Consider the following 19,537-nt stretch of genomic DNA (forward strand, 5'->3'; position numbering starts at 1 on the left):
ATTGGTGGATATGAAATAATTGGCAAAATAAAAACTCTTGCATGTGATTGGAGAAAGAAAGATTTGGTGGGCATTACGCATATGCTGATCTACATAGAAATGAGCAGTTAATGAAGAAAAGGTAAGTTTAAAAACTATTGACGATGTACTCTAGCAAGCCCGGCCTTTCAGAGAAATAACACAATCGACGAGTTACCGTTTAATACGCTTTTTTTTTAAGAAAATGATCGGATATATTTATAAGTTCACCAAGTAACCCTTTTTTTCGAAATAGAGCTGATACAGAGAAAACAAAGGAAAATGCATGTACGAAGCATAACATAATATACTCATGGTACATGATGATAAAAAAAAAGTTTACCAAAGTTAAGTATTTTAATACAACTACATACATTATTTTCCTTTTAACATGTAAAGGATGGTATTGTTAAGGTGACTGGCAATCTTGAGAGACTTTATAAGATCAACATTGATGTCTGGATCTAGTTAGTTTAGGCCATATAGTTGAAAAAAGTGGCTGATAGACAGCAGTACAATCTTAGCTTTTGCATAATGTTACACAGAAGCATTTTTTCCTTGAAAGGTAGCTAGCAGAATAACAGTATAAGCATGGAATCAAGTACTGCAGAAATGTTTTAACTTGTAACAAGAGGTGTAGAATTTTTAAGGAGTGTAATGGATTCAATTTATTTGAGTTGTTTTTAGGAGTATGTCCATATCATTCAGGACTGGTTGTGTTTAATTAAGAGTGCACTCTCATATTTAATTACTCATTATGAAAAAAGACTGGTACATCATCACCTGGCCTATATTGTGCTCACTATTATATTGCATACAAGGGGTGGTCAAAAAGTTTTGAGTTTAACCCATTAAGAGAAATACCAGTAATACAAAGTAAGTCTTGTTTTTCAAGCTAACCACTGAGAACACTAATGTAGCATTCACAAAGCTCTTCTATATGATTCTGATTCAATGTTTTGTCAGTCTTGTGCAAACACCCCTTGGTAACTGAACTGACCTCTGCATCTTTGGCATAGTGTGATGCATTGAGGGGCCAAATGTTGAAAATGGGTTTTGTGTGGCAACTCTCCACATCCACAGTATCCCAGATAACATATTGGAATATTTTATTTGTTACCTAACAAACAAGCCTAATAGATTAAATGATCATTTGCAATATTACTTATGTTCTAAAGTATTTTACTCCAAACATTACTTTTAAAGTTTCAGGAGTGAGTTTAGATCCAAGGTTGTACAAGAGTCGTATAAAATGTTTTGTCCAAAATGGGTTGTGAATGGAGACATTCCAAGAACATTTCACCTAGTGATGCACTCACAGGTTGGATTATGCCCTGGGTATATTTTTGACAATTTTAGATGAGATGTATGTAATGGATAAACATATTTTTTGAATGTAGTGTCACACATACGCGAATAGGGGGCAGCCAACGCGCCCAACGTAATGTGAAAATACAAAATGGGTGGATTTGACATTGAGTGCTAATGCTTTTCTCCCTTATTAACCACGAAAATAGAAGACTAAGAAAAATACCTTCTGAAGCTCCTCCAAGAATAAGATCATTGCAAGTCCCACGAATGGCTTATCTTCCAGGTTCCAAACATCCAACTCTCACAGATGACCTCACTTTTGATCCACTCCTGATGATCTCACTTCAGTCTACTGCTTGTGTCATCATCTCCATCTCATCCAATCAATGTCACGTCTTTCATCCATAGCATTTCCTGCCATGATTCGATAAAGGCTCTGGTTCAACCTCGACTCATTGTCTCTCAAATGTCTGTATTGTGCTGTACTGTATATGTTTGATATCAGTGCCAAAAGACTTCTCAAGACCACCAGACAGTATACGGGACGGCATCCCAAACCTTTATTTTTATCTCTCTGCTTTCTTTTCATTACAGTAGATATGCTATTGTTATTTTCCATGTCTCTTGTTATCTATTATTGAGAAGAAAATATTTTTGAAGTGCAAAAGTACCTCAAGCTTATATGTAGGACAAATGAGGGAAGATGGGACAATTTTCTCTTCTTTTTAGTTCTATTTAAACTTTCTCTGGAAATGATAAAGAGATAACTGTACTCTAAAACCTTTGTTTTGCCAACATTTAGTTGGAATTCTTTCACTTTCACAGGTAGTGCAATCACTTTTTGTTGAAGGGTGTTACACTTTGAGCAAAATGCAGTTTTAGGTCCATCACCACTGTTCAAGTTCAGGTTTAGATGGCTCCAGTGATCTTTTCCATTATGACTGTATTCTCTTTTTACTTCTGGTCTGGGTCACAAACATTACCGATGGGTTAAAGTGAATTTTTTTAGACAAGACGAGAAGGATCTGCGGCCAGACTCCACTGAACATGATGCAAATACCATAATATACAATAAATATTCATTGATACGTATGTTTAATGACAACCATTTGCATTTCTAGTTGTAAGTCTGTGTAAGTGTGAATTGTGATGGATTACTATAACTTTACAGCTGAATGTGGTCTTGTGGCCAATATTACCAGAATTTGCTCTGGCTCCCTATAACCTTAGAAAGGAATAAGTTAGGAAAACCGATATTTGGATTAACTCCATACTTTATTATTATGAGCATTGACAAAGCTGATCCAGCATAATTTTTCCATCTGAATATATTTTAATGGGGCAAAATATCTTTTTTGTGAAAGGTTGTCAGTTGTGTTATTAAAGAATATTGTAAATATTGATGACTTTGAACTCAAGAAAAATCGTCTAGTTAATTAAAGCGAACTTTGAGTTAGCAGTCTAAAAATAAGTTGGCAAATCATTTATTCAGCATATACTGTATGTTATAATTTAACTCATGGAGGACTATAGACAAAAATGATAAAATAACAATTGTATTTCCCATCCACTGAACAAGAACATTTTTTAAGTACTAACAAAATAAAACAATGTTCAGGTTATTTTCTGATATTTTCCAGGTAAGGAAGACAGAAGCTTCAAAGTTGGTTAGTTATACTCACTAATCATAGCATGGGAGAGTGTTGATGTGATGCAATTAAGAATTTCAATATGCTCCGTACACATGACAATAATGACCCAATAAACCTATAAATGCATTAAACAAGTTGATGATGTACTGATTAACTGCATGACCTGAAAGCTTTGTTTCTTTCCCAGCCTTGTTGTTGTCTGTGTATAGGTTTTCATAGGGTTTCTCCTAAAAATGTGCATATTGGATTAACTGGTGGCTCTTAAGTGGCATGAAATGAATTGAATCTGAGTCTGTATGTGACTTTGCCCTGCACTGGATTGATGTTTCATCCATGGTTGGTTCCTGCTTATGACCAGTGCTAACAGGACAAACATTTTCTAAGAGACCTTGTCATGCAAGAATTCAATCCATAAAACCAGAGCTTGTTTAAAGATGCAAATCAAAACTATATGCAAGGTTATCTGAAGCAGGAGAGAACCCATGTAGCCAGGGATAATGTGCAAGTTTGACAAGGACACCCATTTATTTTGTGACCTTGCATATAACATTACAAAGCTGAATGATGTTGGTACCTGTCCTGTCTGATATGCCAGGATAGGGCAATTACACAAAAGAAAATCAACTGAAAGAAATACAAATAAATCAGTGTGTTAAGTGGATAATATGGCACCAGCTGTGGTACAGAAGAAAACAAGAAAGCAACACAGAAATGCATTTCTCTATCTCTGATGTATCTATTTGTTCTGAGCCCAAACTGCAGCAGTACCCAGGGTCTGCTGGTGAATGAAACACCCATTGAACATTAAAAGAAATTAAGTGCATAGCACTGGGAAACCACACTGGACCACTAACCCAAGAAGAGGGCAATTATGCAGTTTGTGTGAGTGATCCAGGAAAGACACCATTTTTAAGGATAGTACTGTAAAAGTGCAAGAAATTGTATTTTGCAGTTGTGAAATGGGAAAAGCCACCTCTCATTGGTTTAAAGCCTTGAAAAATCACTACTTGTAGTAAAACAGAAATCAGGGATTGGCAATCAAACCGATCGATGCCATGATCACCAGTAATTTTAGACATTTTCCGGGGCTTTCAAAGTTTTAGATTTTTTAGATTTATTTATATGGGTTTTTTATGGCCTTTTTGTCTCGATGACATGAATAGTTTGCCTTGTACTTTGAGTTTTCCCAGGGTGCTATTGCACATGCTTCAATTGATGACACTATGGTTATGTTAAATCATTCACCTGAACTCGGCTCAAAAAGAAAAAAAAAATCCATGTCCTATTTATTATTCTGAATGATGTTTGCATCAATTAAAGTGTACATCAAAACATTTGCATGTGTGTGGTGTGGCAGAAAGAAAGGAAGTCAACAACTGTATCATCAGTTTATCACACAATTTTTCTTACCTGGACAGAACCTCAAAACACTCCTTTGACACATGTGTCTGACAGGTAGTATTAAATAAAATTCCCGACTGTGAGGTTTACAAGCTTGGGATGCTTGATGATTGCATTGCTTGTCTACTTTTTTATTGCTCACTTTTTCTGATTTATTTTCTTTGATCTAAATTGCTTAAATTGTCACACTAAAATGACTCAATACGAATGAGTATGTGTGTGTACAGTATAATCTGCAGCTGACTTGTGGGGCTTTCTTCTGCTTTGCTCCCATTTATTGAAGTGTAAGTCTGAGCATCCTACAGCCTTATTTTATATAAAAAGGGTTCTAAAAGTTGATGAAAACAAATACCAAATAATACAGTATATGCTCCAGTACTATAATTTTGTGTTAAAATTGTTAACAGGTTGATCACTACTAATGCGTTAAAGAGAGCTATAGAGCTATGAAAGTGTGCTGACCTTGATGGATGTTGCTAGAGGCAAGGGCACCACCAACGCTGCATGAGAAATTACCACACAAAAGAAAGAATGGCATCCACACTGGCAAATAGACAGAAAATTGGCATGACTGTGTGAGAAATCAGGGGTTACTCAGGGCTATTAGACAATCAGGCCTAGGGCCCTAGAATGTAAGAATTGATTCTTGACCATTTCCAGAGAGAGCGAGATTGGGACCATGAGGGCTGTTAAGAGGTTACCAGGCATCCTGACTTGTATTGTAGGTGACAGCTGAGTTCTTTCCTTTTGATGAGAGTAACTAATATGCCTCCTCAGAGAAAAACTAGACACCATAAAGTCTGATAGGAAGTTGGAAATCTGCAGGCTGTGAGGGCTCACAATCCTGAGAAGAAACAAATAAGGCTGTGCTGTCAAATTACACAAAGTAGGCAGCTGAGGAGCATACCTTAGACACCTGGTTCTCTTATGAGCTAGTAATTTTTCAGGAGAACCACCTTGGCAAAAATTGTGATGCCGAGCTGATTAGAGAAGCTGAAATTATGAAAATAATAAATTTAGCCAGCAGAAGTAAAATATAATTACTGTGTGCTAAAATGCTAATGGCACTTGAGTGCAGACCTGGGATGTAACTATTAGCTTTTTAACTGTATTTCAGTAGGTTTAGCATCAATCAGTTTTATTGATTAACTTTTTTTCATGCAGGGGCCTGGGTTAGATCAGATGCAAGGCAGGAACCAGCTCTACAAGGGGTGACAGTTGTTTGCAGAGCACAGTATCCTGTGTTTAGAATTTGGAAAGAGAACTGGGGTGATTTTGCCAAGTTCGTGCTGAAGCACATGTGTCAACTACTGCGCCACCGTGCTCTCGAAATTAACCTACTTCTACTCTTGCCCAATAAACCTCGATACGCTTATTGACCACGAGGGGGCGCTAATGTACTCCAGATTTCAAAATGCGCTTCCGTAGCAGGCAAAAGTTAACAGTCACGCTAAACGGTCGGCGCAGTTCACACTGCTTTTATTGGAAGCGAAACACACTTAAACAGTATTAGGTGACTGTGATGTGAGGATAATATGAACGCGGACAAGTGAAACGTCCCACGTTAACTCACAAGTCTTTCAGAGGTTTGCAAATTTGACCTTAAAATACTATCTTTTAGCTTTTTGTTTTCAGAAAAATTAACACACGTTAAATAATAGACATCCCGAGTCCTGTCAAAAGGTTGTTCATGTACTGTAGTTAGCGGTTTGTGTCGCTATCTTGCTTGGCACTTTAGCCAGAGACGGCCGCTATATAAATAGGCTACAATGAATTATTATCATTAGTTAGGGTTACCAGACGTCCCTTATATACGGGGCATGTCCCATATTTGATAATTTTGTCCCCTGTCCCGTACTGACCTTTCAGGGACACCCAATTGTCTTAGTTCATTTAAAAATTTCGTAATAAAAATATATTTTTACTAAATTCTTACGGTATTTAGTTGTAACTGTATAAGTAATTATACTTTCTTTTCTCAGATTCTCTTGATGAAAATAACCCAAATGTAACGAGGAAACTAGTGTCTGCTGCCTGTTTGCAACTTGCTCAGCTGCTATGGTTGGCTGAAGACAGCGACCTTACCGTTTTGCTCTCCAGCCGCGCTGCTGTGCAGTTCTGTATCAGCATTGCACCATCCAGTGACTGTCAACAAAGTGTGCTGTTATTACTTGCCACGGCCCACTTTTTTTTTCTGCCTGTATTAAATAATAATATTTATTTGTTGCCTGTATTAAATAAATATTTTCAAATTATTTAACATTTAAAGATTTTTTTTAGCTTGTATTAAATAATTTTCAAATGATTTTACTTTTGTTTTGCTCATAACCCATTAAATCCTTGCTTTATGTTTTTACCTTATGTCTCTACTTTTATATAATACATTGGTCTGGATGTGTAGGGGGCTTGTATAAATTTATAATACTCAGAGAGATTTTAAGAGTGTCCTGCATTTCTAATTTTCTAATCTGGGAACCCTATTATTAGTAGTATTAGTACTATTATTAGTATTAGTATTAGTATAAGTATTAGTATTGGTATCTTAGCTTAGGGGTGGCGCAGTGGTAGCGCTGCTGCCTTGCAGTTTGGGGACCTGGGTTCGCTTCCCGGGTCTTCCCTGCATGGAGTTTGCATGTTCTCCCCGTGTCTGTGTGGGTGGTCTCCGGGTGCTCCGGTTTCCTTCCAAAGACATGCCGGTTAGGTGGATTTGCGATTATAAATTTGCCCTAGTGTGTGCTTGGTGTTTGTGTGTGTCCTGTGGTGGGTTGGCACCCTGCCCAGGATTGGTTCCTGCCTTGTGCCCTGTGTTGGCTGGGATTGGCTCCAGCAGACCCCCGTGACCCTGTATTTGGATTCAGCGGGTTGGAAAATGGATGGATGGATGGATCTTAGCTTAGTGGAAGTGGAAGGGGGCAATTTATCTAACCGTTTCCAAAGGTCCACGTCTGATTAGTTCGTCATTGATCATGGCGTTAGAGAGCTCCTGCGTATTGCCTGTTGATTAGATATAAAGTAAGAATTTAACTGAACTTGTACGTGAGACTTTTGGAGCGCCCCCTTCTTCCTTACGTTTATGGATACCCCCCTCCCCCCAAGATCCTTCCTTTATTTGTTCATTCTTTTCCCGTCCTCTCCCTAATCGCTGAAATACGGACCCTTAAATCATTGCTTATCTCTTAGGTATGCCGCCATTGAAATAAGCCACTCAGTTCTGCCTGTAAGGAATAAACACAGTAGACAAATAAGTTAAAAATAATACATACATAGCAGCACATATCAATATATTTTTCTCTGTTCTGTTCCTTTTAGATCTGTTTGTAAGTTTTGCCTTTTGCCTTGGTAGTCCTGTTTTTTTTGTATTCTGAGTTTTGGGTTTATTTTTAGTTATACATTTTCTTTTTGCCAATTTTACTTCCCTTACTTGTTAGTTTTAAGCTTCTTTGAAGGGTAAGTAATTTTGCATGTCATTCTGTCATTAATTACATTTTTATTTAATATTTCCTCTTTGAGTCTGCCCATTTATTTGGCATGTAATTCATATTTTTGTTAATAAATCAAATAATCAATCAGTTATCATATTTTTTATTTTTTGGATAAGGTTCAGGTAAGTTTGGCCTCTTTTGGCAATTCACGTGATTGCAGGTTTTTCTAGAAATGTGTCATCAGTATCAACAGTATCATGTCTGCTTCTGGCTCTTTCACTTAGATCCATAGAGAAGAGAGCTTTTTCTTGTTATGCTTCTAACCTATGGAATGCCCTGCCTGGAGGTGTCAGAAACCCCCTAACTCTTGACTGCTTCAAGAAACTACTGAAAATACTATTTATGCTATGTAACCTTTAAGATTTTTAAACAACTTTTTATTTTTTTTGTATTTACGTCTTATGCTGTATGTTTAATTCTGTTTTATTATCCTGATTTGTTTGTATGTTTGACTGTATGCTACATATTGTTTTCATTTTGTCATTTGCTGCTTAGTTTATACCTTTTGATTCTACTTTTTTGTTATGTCTTGTAGTTTTTTTGGGTTAACAAAAGTACATTATAAACAAAATGTATTATTGTTGCTATTAATAGTATGACATGATACATTAGCCTTAATGCTTTATTGTGAAAGTCCCTTGGACTGTAAGTAATAATAGTAGTTTTAGCACAAGTACAAACTACAATGAAAGTCTGACTGGTCCAATCAACATTCAACCTGTTGCCACTCTCCAATGGCATGATAAACAGGAATGTGTATAGCGTATACAATGCTATCCTCTATGTCTTATTTTTTGTTGCAAATATAACTTTCATTCATCAAATACACCACACTGATAAAGTATTACATACTGCCAGTGATTCCTTCAGAACATTTGCTTTCTTGTCTCTTCACTGTTTCTTTCCATCAATCCATTGTCTGAGCATGCCTATTCTAATTTAGGAATGCAAACAATCAGTCAGGACCACCCCTGGACAGGATGACTGTATATCCCACTCTGCAGGTATCACTGGCTCAGCTTTAGACTGGTTTTCATCCTATTTAACTGGCTGGAGTGTTTCAGTTTGTGTGGACGAGTTCACATTAGTCATTCCTTTGCTATTTTGTGGGGTGCCTTAGGGTTCTGTCTTTGGACCTACCCTTTTATCATTATATGTTCTACCATTAGTTCATATTATTAGTTATTTTAAGGATATTTCTTATTTTGTTGTTGATGGAGATTAATAAATGGCTTTTAACCAACAACTAAAAGCTAAACACAGCTTGTAATTTTTGCCCCTCCTGACCCTTGCATGGCAGTTCGCATTTCATCACTTTCTAGCTTCTCTCAGATCTTTCTACACAACTTAGGTGTTGTTTTTGATCAGTCCCTGAATTTAATGCCCATGTGAAGTCCCTTAGTCACTCCTGCTTTTTTCACTTTAGAATTTTATCCAAGTTAAGAGCTGTTGTTTCTAAAGCTGAGATGGAAATGCTCATTCATGCTTTCATCTCATCATGCATTGATTTTTTGTATTTCTCTTTTTACCTGTCTAAGCAAATCTGTTTCAGCTCATCTTCACTCCATTCAAAACACAGTTGCCAGGGTTTTAACACGCTCCTATAATTGGACTCACATATCTCCTATTTTATTCTCTTTTCATTGGCTACCAGTAGAATTCAGGATACATTATGAAATTCTCATACTCATTTACTGAGCCCTAATGGTCAAGCTCCTAAATACATTGTGGATCTCCTGCACCAGTACACCACTAGTCGAGCCCTGATATCCTGCCACCAAGGCCTTATTTCTGTCCCTCACTCCAAGCTGAAGACACGTGGGGATCACACATTTCCATCTGTTGCACCCAGACTGTGGCACAGTCTTCCTCCGGAACGGTGTAATCTGTCGAACAGTTTAAGACTTAGCTTTTTAGGCAAGCTTTTAGGTAGTTTTTGTTAGTATATTTTTACTTTATTTTATTTATATTATACTTTTGTTATTTTATTTTATTGTGCAGCACTTTGTGATGCCCAACTGAGAAAAGTGCTTTATAAATAAATTTTACTTACTTACTTACATACTTACAATCACAGTTATGGCTTGGACCTAAGATTTAAATAATTAACATGTAAAGCTCTTTAAAGATGCGATGGAAGAAACTGGGTGTTGTGCCTTGAGAACTGGTTTTGTGTTTTCCATGTTTATTTAATTTATATTCAGATGTGATGATTTTATTGGTTATATCCAGAAAGGGGGAAAACAAATTTCATTTTGGCTGACTGCAGTTTTTATTTTGCTGAAAAGACAAATGATTTACATGGCAGCTGCTGTTTATTAATTCATTATTCACTCCCATGTTTGCTCATCAAAGACCGCTTCTAGGAATGCTGTTTTATTTTCAAGGATCAGTATAATTTCACACCAGAAACAAGATATTAGGGCTATTAACTTTGTTTTGGTGTGATTTGTGATATTTCTTTCTCTTTCTCTTTCTTTGAATAACTCATATTTGTTACAGCAGTTCAGAAAGTGTCTTGTGGAGTGTTTCAATTATCGGTTTTGTCATGAGTGTACAGTCATAATTAATTCAACTACATACAAATGCAGGAACTGTAAAGAAGGGGAGATGTATTAATCTGTGTAATGTTCAGTTAGGTTGTCCACCAGGTGACTGCAGGATTGTTTTACCTGCCGAAGGTAAAGTCATCTCTGATGGAGGATCACAGGAATCATCGGGTAGAGGGGTCCTTTCATCAGATTGGCTGGCCCAGGGCTGACTCAGCTCTGGAATGGCCAATGGGGGGAGGCAGCTTGATGGCCGAGGTCTCCAGGACTCTGTACAAATCCAAAACATATTGTTTGATATCATCTACTGTTAAATACTTGTAATATTTCTATTGCACTATTATATTGTATTGAGGATTACTTGTGTTCTGTCCTGTGTATTGTATTGTATTGACCACCTTCTGTTTGACACCAACTGCACACCTAACCTAGCTGGAAAGGGGTCTCTCTTTGAACTGCCTTTCCCAAGGTTTCTTCCATTTTTTTTCTTACAAGGTTTTTTTGGGAGATTTTCCTTGTCTTCTTCAGAGAGTCAAGGCTGGGAGGCTGTCAAAAGGCAGGGCCTTCTTGTGTGATTTTGGGCTATACAAAAATAAATTGTATTATAATTGTTTTGTACTTGTCATCCTTTCACCCATGCCAAGGTCATAGTTTTATTTTAATTTAGTTTCTTTCAGTTAATTTCATTCGCTGTTTTTGATCTTCTTATCCTAGGGCACAATATCCTTAGCAAGATTTTCCAGGTCATCTTGGAATATTCTCAGATACCTTTAGGCCTGCTGTGTGATATCATCTTTCCAGCATGTTCATGGTCTGCACCAGGTCTTCTACCAGTAAGTAATGCTTTGTGCTGTTTATTAATGGAGAAGAACAGAACCCTTAAACTAATGGATGTAAAAGTAACATATCCTCTTTGTATAGTTGAAAAGTGTCTTGTGTGTTTAGCTTCTGTGTTGATTTCACCCAAACATTCAAAACAGAGAGGTTTGCATGTGGAGTTTATTCATTTGGAAAAGGATTATGGTAACGTATATCACATCAAGAGATTTGGAGGTACAGGTGGGTGAAAGAGTGCCAGAAGAGTAATTGAAGACTGTCCAGGATAAATAAAAGGGAATAAGGGACCTGAGTTAGAAGCAGTGTTTGGGTAACAGACAAGATCCCAGTCAGAGCAGGTCTGTTCCAGGGCTCTTCTTTAAGCTCTTAACTTTTTGATCTGGTTATGGAAGTGTTGAGTAATGGAATAAAAGACAAATCCCCTGAATGCATGCTTGTTGCTGATGACTTTGTGTTGTGCAGCATCAGAAAGAAGGAAGCGATAAGGCAGTTGGAAGAATGGAGAAGGGCCAGTCTAGCTTTTAACTTATTGCCAGATTTGTGTAATGGATCCTTAAACTCTTTATTTTATTATTTCTTTTGCTGATTTTTTACATAAATGAGGGATGTGTTAATCACCACCAGCACTTAGTAATCCTTAATGACTTGTCAGTTAAGCAATGAAAGGGCCAAGAGGACGCCATTATTGAGCTATGGTCAGGGCATTACTGAGCCTTAATCCGGCCCAGCAATACACATACAGTATGTTTTTCTGCACCTCAGTAGCCTCAAATGCTAAGCAAAGATTATTGTTGGATGAGCCACTAGTTCATTTCCTACCCACACTCATCTATACCAGGCCAAGTTACAGCTGCCTATGATTTGAGGTATAGGATGGAAATCAGAGAGTCAAAAGAAACACACACATAAAAGGAGGCCATGTAATTTCCACAGAGATAGTGACCATGACCAGGATGTGACCAGCCTCCTGGAACTGTCACCTCTGAGCACCCTGGTTAAGTGTGTATTTCAAAATATTGTGTGTATTTTCTGAAAGGTGTTTTGAATAGCTCCACTACAAACATTCTGTATAAAATATATCATTTTATCAGTATGCAGGATTCTGATAAGTCTGAGGTTTAACTGCAGATAGTATGATTATTTCTAATTCTGTCAGCAAACAAAAACATTTCAGGTTTTACATAAGTGGTGTAAAATCTCCCACAGTTGTGTTATTAATGCCGTCCATCTCCAAGGATTTAGGTTCAATTCCAGACACAATTCATTTCTGAGTGGAATTTGCACATTCTCCCTTTTTCTGCGTTGTACTCTCCATACCGACCCCATACACTCTTTACAGGTGTGTTTGAAGAGAAAACTTGAGAAGATAAGAAATATGACAAATGAAAGGAGGCCATTCAGTCCATCAAGCTCATTTCTGTAGCTCATTAAGTAAAAATAATTTAATACGTGCCTCTACGTTTGAACATGAGTATGCTCTGCTTGGATGGCATCCTATGTAGTTGTTTTCAACCCTTTTTTTTATCAGAGTAGATGGTTACGCTGTGAAACTTCTCTACTATGTACTGTTCTGATAAGTCAGACATTTGGTTACACTGATTTGTGCACATATTCTGTTATATATATGGAATATAAGGAAAATCTGAATAAAATGGAAGACGATTATCATGATGCCAGTTAGGGCAAGCATGCAATGGTAATGGATGGAATATTGAAACAGCATGGTAACATTTATAAATTTTAAGATTCAATGTAAACCTCCCACTACTTTGATTGAGGAACTTCAATCCAGGCAAAATTGTAATTGTAATATATCTCTGGCTGTGCCATCAAATTTATTGACACTGTTTAGGATCTGACTATAGCATCCATATTAAGTAACAAAAGAATAAACATTTTTTCCTGTGAATTCTCATGCTGACAGGTCTTAGATAACAATGTAAATGATTGATGTAATAGTAGGTTACTTGGGTGAGCAGCTATTTGCAGCCTTCCTTTGACTTTTCCTCATTGCGTAGACAGTTTTGTTTTTGTATCCTGGTCAAATGTTTTTCTTGATTACACCCAGTTTAGGAAGAAACTTCCCCATTAAAAATGAACTGAGAAAACAACTTATTTTGCCTGTTTTTACTGTTTCAGTGCCCTTTCAGTTTCTAGGCAGTCTGGTCAGAAGCAGCATAACAGAAAACAGGGGAATTCCCTTCCACTGTGTCCTCTGGAGGTAAACGTGCCTCTTGCATTTAAACTGTTGATTTCTGAGAAATTGTTCAGGCTTAAGGAAGAGTATTTATGTACAAGGGAAAATGAAAGTACCAAAAGATATTCCTTAAATATAAAATATGATGTATCAACAAAATGTTTCCCAAATTGCTGTAGTCAATGCTGATGTAATGGAAGGATGACAAACCTGCATCATGTGAAGTGAAGAAGACAGGGGAATATATACAGTACATGATACTGTGCAAAGGTCTTAAGCACATGTTAAAAATCTATTAAGTGAAGATGCTTTTTAAGAATAATTAAATGAAAAAATGTAAAAAAATGTAAAAAAATATATATTAAAGGGCAGCAAACAGTAATAATATAAAACTAATGAATATTTGTTATTTTCACTGTTTGCCCATAAGACTGCATCAGTTCCTTTATGTACGTACACTGTCTTGTAGGTTCATAGGGAAATCAGCCGGTTGCTTGTTTCAGGCATTTTGATAAAGTCATCGTTTCTTTTGCAGACTTAATGTCTCAACTAGTAATCACCTTGATGATGCTGAGATCAGGGGCCTGTGGAGGCCATACTATCTCTTACAGAACTCCTTCTGTCTTCTTTTAATTGAAAATAGTCTTTCATGACTTTAACTATGTGTTTGGCATCATTGTCAGACATATCCCAGATTATACTGTGTGATGAATGAGAATCTGCTTGTCCTTCTCAGTCTTGAGGATTCCATTACTCCTCACCAGAACTCCTATTGCAGAAATGCACCTCAAGACAGGTAGATAACATCTACATATAGTGCTCTTCAGCTGTTCTACCAGCAAACTATCTCTAATTTGAGCAAAAACTTTCAAATGTTCACCCATCTGTTCAGAGCATTTCCCACCATTGTTCAGAACACATGTGCTTGTATTTTTGCTCATAGCTGAGTCTCTTGGCCTTGTTTCCACTTGACTTTTTGGCAGCAACTCTTCCATGAAGACAGAAACAAAAATATTTTTTCCTTTTATAGCCCTAAAAAAATCACACAAGAAATGCTTAACAGGATTTAATACATTCTGTTTTTAGAGAGACCCTAGACTCCCTTAGAAGACAAGAACCCCCTGCCTAAAAATAAAAGCTCTAGGGTAAAAAAAAATGGAAGAAATCTAAGAAAAGGCAATTCAGAGAGAGCGAGAGAGAGACCCCTTCCAGGCGGGTTGGGTGTATTATGAGTGTCCAAAACTTGGGTAAGTATAACACACATAACAGAACACAAGTCATCCTCTTTACAGAGCTAGATGGTTCATCTATCATGGCCACCTGAGAATTATAATTCCACAGTACAAACTACTTTGTTCTTGCCCAGCGCTCTTCACCAAGTGCAGGCACAGAGTACCACAACAGCTCTCAAGGCAAAATGCAAGAATTGATTATAAATCTCACTAAATACAGAACTCTCACATATATGGATTTATTACAATTTATTACAATACAATACAATTAACATAAATGAAAAACAACAGTATCTGCTCATCAGCTAATTGCACAACCACTGACAGATTGTAGAAAAGGAGTCAGACAAGCCAGACACAGTCAGGGAGCTGAAGACCTCGGCCAGCTAGCCACCATGGCCATTTCACAGCTGAGTCTCCTTCTGACCCTTTCTGACAAAACATCTCTGGACTGTACAGCAGGGTACCTCGGTTAAATCGGTTTCTGTGAGTTCACAGCTAACAGCATTGCTGGAACCTTTTTTTCTTGCCTACTTAGAAAGGAACTGTAACATTTAGAATTGTGTGGCCTTGATAAATTAAATAAATGTTGTCATTTCTCTTCTGCATAAAAATATCAAATAAAAAAGCTATTAGATTAGCCATGTATTTTTATTATGGAATGTTTATATAAGATGTTACCACACTGAGGCTTTGTTAGTATTTACAGTAAAGTGTGTCTCACAGGTAATTTCACCGGCAGTCATGATGTCGTCATTGGGCATGGCTGGCATGTCTCAGCCCATTGTATTTAATGAATGCCATTAATCTCAGAAAAAAACGAAATACACCTGTATTCGTGAGTGGTATTAAATAATCGGTTTAGTGAATTAGCTGTCAAATATAAAGACAGGTATAAAACAAAGTTGTTTGAAAAGAGCCTTCTTCACTCTGTTCTCAAACTGTCCCCTCTTTGACCAGCACACTACTGCATTTTGACACAGCAGGTTGGAAAGTGAACATTTTTGGGATTATTCATAGCCAGCCTTAAATATCTTACATTTCTCAGTTCAGCCCAAGAGATGGTGCATGCAAATGCTGAGTGGCCTTGAAACTCTCCTCATTCATCTGCTTATGGACAGATGAAAAAAAACAGTAAAATAGTAAATCAATAGTCAAGCGACTTCCCACTGCAGACTTGGCAAGCAAGGCACCAGCTAGTTTTATTTATATATGCATAAGTGCCATTATATGTCTTTAATCTTGACTTTTCTATTTATCTTGTACTTTTTTATAATTTTCTATAATTTGTAACCTGGATGCAGTGCTTAACTTTCATTTATTATATGTATTTATGTATTTTTTTTATTTCTTCATGCTAACACTGAATATTTACAATATACGCTATAAAAGCGACAGGTGTCCTCATTTTCTTTGTAATACAATGCTTCCTGCAGCTTTTATTGTCTGCAAGAAACTGATAGTTATCTTCGTCAGAAAAACATTATTCATTTATTTGTAGCATCTTTCTATGGTAATGACGTGATATTCATTTTTTAAATAACTTACATTAGATTCTTTTAGATTTTAAGTTATTGTTTTCATGAGTGCCACCTTTTTGAAGCTTGTGTTGTTAGTCACTTGATCCACATACTATAATCCACAAAACTATATGGTGATCAGACTATAAACGATAGCCATCAGCTTCCATAAAACCAAGACAACAAAGAAAACACCTAACAAGTGACTAGTGTTCAAGCAAACTAACAATTTAGGGTATGGCTTGGGTTTTGATTTAGTTTTGCTCCTGATTTCAAGTTTAGTGCAGCCCTTCACAAGGGTTCTCAATTTGAAAACAAGCCTCTTGACCAATGAAAGTGTGGGATTCAAAAGTGCGACACCATGTGAACGAACTGATTTAACAATATTTCAGAAAAAATTAATGTTTTTGGCACATGGTGACTGTACAACTGGATGACATGACATGTGGATTATGCAACACACATAAGGTGAGATTTTCCTTTTGGATGTTTTTATTTTGTTTTTTTGTTATCCAGCATTGCTCACCATTGGCTACCATTATCTCTTCAGTGTTGTTATGTCAATTCTCCACAAAAACATGAAATAAAAAATTTTTACTGCCATCACTACAAAATACATAGAGTAAGTAAGATAAAAATATCAATTTTGAGTGGCATATTCTTTTAAGAAATAAGAAACAGTAGTACTAAACTGTTAATGTGTGAATATTTAAATGGGGTAAAGAACATTTAGGCTGGTAATGAACTGTTTAAGAGAAGTGTCAGAGAGAGCTTGCTGCCTGTGTGACTACCATAAGTGTGGTGGCAATGGAGTCATCCTTTTATACGTTGTTGGGCAACTCTCTAAAAATGAGAGGATTATGAGTTATATTCCTCTCTTGACAGACAGTTGACATTTTTTGTCAAGGAAAGGTAAGTATTACTCTTACAAAACAAAAGTTTGCAGGTTTGCTTTATACATTTTTAAATTGCTTGCTGATCTTATATTCATAACATCAAAAAAGTCTTACATGAGAAAAAAAACTATTTTACATACCAACCCATTTATTTTACATGTTTTCCTTTTTACATGTATGTAACCCCACACTGGTCTTATCACATGCGTTAGGTGAAGAAGAAAGCAGACTTGTGCCTCATTCTTGCTGTCCTTGAACTTACATGACCATCTTTTATTGGCCACAGCTCAGTTACAGTGACCATTTTTGACAATCTTCTCAGTTATCTCTTTAAGTGTGTGTTGAAATAAGGGTGGAGGGTAAAAAATTAAAAATAAAGGAATCAGAGTGGCTCTTCAGAACAATGGCATAACCAAACCATTTTTGGCGTGCCAGAGAACCATCCAAATGAAGGTTCCAGAAAGAACCTTTATTTATTTAGATCTGTAACAAGCCAGAAGTGATTCCACTCCGTTGGGCCCTTGAGCAAGGCCCTTAACCTGCAATTGCTCTGTCCTGGGTATGACGTTAACCTGTATACAGCCCTGCAAGTAGGCCCTCCAACCTTCAGGGAAAACTTGGGAGTTGGTGGCAGGATTGGTGCTCCAGCCACCATAAAAAAAATAATCAAAACCTCACACTGTTCCATTCCATCTGAACTAGTGTGGTACTGAGGTGTCACCCATTATGTGGCTGCACATGGGTCCTAATCTGGGATCCTAATGTGGTTTGTATCAGCGTGTGCTCCTCTCTCTGTAACAAGCTTCATAAATAACCATGAATACTGTAGATGATAACAGATTCATGAAATACTAATTGCATCCTGTTTTTAAAAGGAGAAGAACAAAGGTTAAGTTCTGGTTATCTTGATGTGCAAGTATCCTGCTAGGTAGTCTGCTTCATACGTCAATAAAGATTTCTGCATATAGATTGTCCACATATTAGGAAGTCCGTTTAGCCGATTCCATGTACAAAGAATACTTTGAAAAAGGATTGTTCTTTGTCAAGTAATGGGTCTATGAGGAACCACTTAAAATAGGAAAGTGCTATTTAGGAACCATTATTTTTAAGAGTGTAGGAGGGATTTTGGACGTATCAAGGAGGAAGCCAATCTTGTCTTCACTTCGTTCTTTATGCTACCTGCCAACTACATTCCACCCTCTGAGCCTGAAATCAGAGGAAAAGTAAATAAACTAAACCTGAAAATTACAATGTCAATACCAAGCAAATGAGAAGCTAGTTATTGTCTTTAGAGATATGATTTAGTTCTGAAGCACATTAGCTCTTAGAATTACAGTCTCAGGGTTTTCTGCCCTTGGGCGTTTGTTGACTCAGTAATCAAAACTAATGTGTCACTTCATAGAGTTTCTATGTGTTGCCTCAGGCTTCTAACAAATAGCTTACTAAGCATTTTAGTTGTGTCATTCAGGCATTTGAATAATAACTAGCTTCAGTTTTATGCAACTTGTGTTTATTTTTTTACCAGTCTTCCTGTGATTTCATGTCTTTGGTTATGTTAGATGAAAACCCTTCTTTCAGGCGTGCAGTGGTAGCGCTGCTGCCTCACAGTAAGGAGACCTGGGTTCGTTTTCCGGGTCCTCCTTGTGTGGAGTTTGCATGTTCTCCCAGTGTCTGCGTGGGTTTCCTCCGGGTGCTCCGGTTTCCTCCCACAGTCCAAAGACATGCCGGTTAGTTGCATTGGCGATCCTAAATTGTCCCTAGTGTGTGCTTGGTGTGTGTGTGCTTGGTGTGTGTGCGTGTGTGTGTGTGTGTGTGTGTGCGCCCTGCCCGGGGTTTGTTCCTGCCTTGCACTCTGTGTTGGCCTGGATTGGCTCCAGTAGACCCCCTGACCCTGTGATAGGATATAGCGGGTTGGACAAAGACTGATTGACCCTTCTTTTACATTGGTTTTATTTTACTTGTTGTTTTAGTGCATCTTGGCCAAGACAATGCAGGGACATCAGTGAAAAGCTCTGAAGTGGGATCCTGACTGGAAAAAGAAGTAGACGCTCTCCAAAAGGTTCAGGAAGAGAACTTCTGGAGCAAGTAGGAGTTTGGGGCTGATGGGAAGGCACAGTGCAGGTTATCCTCATACCTATTTTTACGAGCATATACAAATAAAGTTTTAATCTTTATATATTTACAAAGCGACTCTTGAGTAGAAGAAATAATCTTTTTGAATATTATAATAATTTTGAAAAGAAAAGGTCATTTCTCCCAACAAGCTTGCCAATACTATTCACTTTGAATCTTTCCCTGCTTGCAATATGAAGATAATGGGTATAGGAATGGATCTGTCTGGCCTTTTTTTTTTGTATAATCTGTTGTATGCTGCACATGTTCTTCCTCCAATAAAGGGTTTAGTCCAACTAGAATTATTACGAAAACAATGGGATTTACAGT

General features: G+C 37.2%; 1 long non-coding RNA gene across 1 annotated transcript; it reads left to right on the forward strand.

Moving 5' to 3' along the window:
• Positions 1-67: 67 nt before the first annotated feature.
• Positions 68-19,336, forward strand: LOC120532136. The gene is made up of 3 exons (XR_005634215.1): positions 68-121; positions 11,128-11,246; positions 19,066-19,336. It is a non-coding gene; the product is annotated as an uncharacterized LOC120532136 (long non-coding RNA).
• Positions 19,337-19,537: the final 201 nt, after the last annotated feature.

The sequence above is a fragment of the Polypterus senegalus genome, chromosome 7, assembly GCF_016835505.1.
Source record: "Polypterus senegalus isolate Bchr_013 chromosome 7, ASM1683550v1, whole genome shotgun sequence".
NCBI lineage: Eukaryota > Metazoa > Chordata > Cladistia > Polypteriformes > Polypteridae > Polypterus > Polypterus senegalus.